Source organism: Cherax quadricarinatus, unplaced genomic scaffold, assembly GCF_038502225.1.
Source record: "Cherax quadricarinatus isolate ZL_2023a unplaced genomic scaffold, ASM3850222v1 Contig1289, whole genome shotgun sequence".
Lineage (NCBI taxonomy): Eukaryota > Metazoa > Arthropoda > Malacostraca > Decapoda > Parastacidae > Cherax > Cherax quadricarinatus.
The window spans coordinates 61,839-64,855 of NW_027196315.1; positions in this window are offsets into that span (position 1 = coordinate 61,839).

A 3,017-nucleotide genomic window follows, 5' to 3' on the forward strand; every position below is an offset into this window, starting at 1 on the left:
AGAATAAATCCTCATGAGTGATTAAATCCACGCATTATAAGAATGGAAAAAATAATTAATCCCGAATTAGGAATGAAAGAAGAATCCGTCCAGGATTTATATAGAATAGGAAGAGGAATTGTCCAGGATTTACCAATTAGTCCAGATTTTGGTAAAAAATTTAAGAAAGGTTTGTTAAGGATTTCTTATAAGTGGAAGAAATAGTTGTCCAAACCTTCTTAAGAATAGCAGGATAAGTTCAGATTTACTTAAGAATGAAGGAAATATTCTCGACATCGCTAATAATGGAAGATTAACCCAGATTTCACAATTGACAAAAAAAATATTAATCCAGATTTTTATTGGATGATGAAGGAATTGATCCAAACTTTAATAAGAATTGATCCAAACTTTAATTAGAATTTATCCAAACTTTAATTAGAATTGATCCAAACTTCAATAAAAATTGATCCAAACTTTAATAAGAATTGATCCAAACTTTAATAAGAATTGATCCAAACTTTAATAAGAATTGATCCAAACTTTAATAAAAATGTTATAAACAGTGGATCACACTTTATAAATTATTAATGATATAATTCTTTTGTTATTAATAAATATCTGACGAAAAATATTCTTTTGTTAATATCTGACGAAAAATATTCTTTTGTTAATAAATATCTGACGAAAAATATTCTTTTGTTAATAAATATCTGAAAAAAAAATATTCTTTTGTTAATAAATATCCGACGAAAAATATTCTTTTGTTAATAAATATCCGACGAAAAATATTCTTTTGTTAATATCCGACGAAAAATATTTTTTTGTTAACATCTGAAGAAAAATATTCTTTTGTTAATAAATATCTGACGGAAAATATTCTTTTGTTAATATCTGAAGAAAAATATTCTTTTAATAAATATCTAACGAAAAATATTCTTTTGTTAATAAATATCTGATGAAAAATATTCTTTTGTTAATATCTGACGAAAAATATTCTTTTGTTAATAAATATCTGACGAAAAATATTCTTTTGTTAATAAATATCTGACGAAATATATTCTTTTGTTAATAAATATCTGACGAAAAATATTCTTTCATTAATAAATATCTGACGAAAAATATTCTTTTGTTAAGAAATATCTGACGAAAATTATTCTTTTGTAATAAATATCTGAAGAAAAATATTCTCTTGTTAATAAATATCGGACGAAAATTTTTCTTTTAATAAATAACTGACGAAAAATATTCTTTTGTTAATAAATATCTGACGAAAAATATTCTTTTGTTAACATCTGACGAAAAATATTCTTTTGTTAATAAATATCTGACTGTTTTTCGTCAGATATTTATGAACAAAAGAATATTTTTCTTCACATATTTATTATCTGAAGAAAAATATTCTTTTGTTAATAAATATCAGACGAAAAATATTCTTTAAAAAATATCTGACGAAAAATATTCTTTAATAAATATCTGACGAAAAATATTCTTTTGTTAATAAATATCTGACGGAAAATATTCTTTTGTTAATAAATATCTGACGAAAAATATTCTTTTGTTAATAAATATCTGACGAAAAATATTCTTTTGTTAACATCTGACGAAAAATATTCTTTTGTTAATAAATATCTGACGAAAAATATTCTTTTAATAAATATCTGACGAAAAATATTCTTTTGTTAATATCTGACGAAAAATATTCTTTTGTTAATAAATATCTGACGAAAAATATTCTTTTGTTAATAAATATCTGACGAAAAATATCCTTTCGTTAATAAATATCTGACGAAAAATATTCTTTTGTTAAGAAATATCTGACGAAAAATATTCTTTAATAAACATCTGACGAAAAATATTCTTTTGTTAATAAATATCTGACAAAAAATATTCTTTTGTTAATAAATATCTGACGAAAAATATTCTTTAATAAACATCTGACGAAAAATATTCTTTTGTTAATAAATATCTGACAAAAAATATTCTTTTGTTAATAAATATCTGACGAAAAATATTCTTTTGTTAATAAATATCTGACGAAAAATATTCTTTAATAAATATCTGAAGAAAAATATTCTTTTGTTAATAAATATCTGACAAAAAATATTCTTTTGTTAATAAATATCTGACGGAAAATATTCTTTTGTTAATAAATATCTGACGAAAAATATTCTTTTGTTAATAAAGATCTGACGAAAAATATTCTTTTGTTAATAAATATCTGACGAAAAATATTCTTGTTGATAACTATCTTACGAAAAATATTATTTTAATAAATATCTGATGAAAAGTATTCTTTTAATATCTTAAAAAAAATCTTCATTAATTAAGCTTGAAAAAATTCTGTCCTTTCACATTCTTAATAAAACTTAAAATATCTTCTTAATTTTTAATAACAAAAGATTTTTTTCCAGATATTAATTAAAAACAAAAGAATTTTTTCCCAGATATTAATTAATAATTTTTCCAGATATTAATTAATAACAAAAGATTTTTTTCCAGATATTACTTAATAACGAAAGAATTTTTTCCAGATGTTAATTAATAACAAAAGATTTTTTTCCAGATATTAATTAATAACAAAAGAATTTTTTCCAGATATTAATTAATAACAAAAGAATTTTTTCCAAATATTAATTAATAACAAAAGAATTTTTTTCAGATATTAATTAATAACAAAAGAATTTTTTCCAGATATTAATTAATAACAAAAGAATTTTTTCCAGATATTACTTAATAACGAAAGAATTTTTTCCAGATGTTAATTAATAACAAAAGATTTTTTTCCAGATATTAATTAATAACAAAAGAATTTTTTCCAGATATTAATTAATAACAAAAGAATTTTTTCCAGATATTAATTAATAACAAAAGAATTTTTTCCAAATATTAATTAATAACAAAAGAATTTTTTTCAGATATTAATTAATAACAAAAGAATTTTTTCCAGATATTAATTAATAACAAAAGAATTTTTTCCAGATATTAATAACAAAATAGTATTTTTTTTCAGATATTAATAACAAAATATTTTTTTT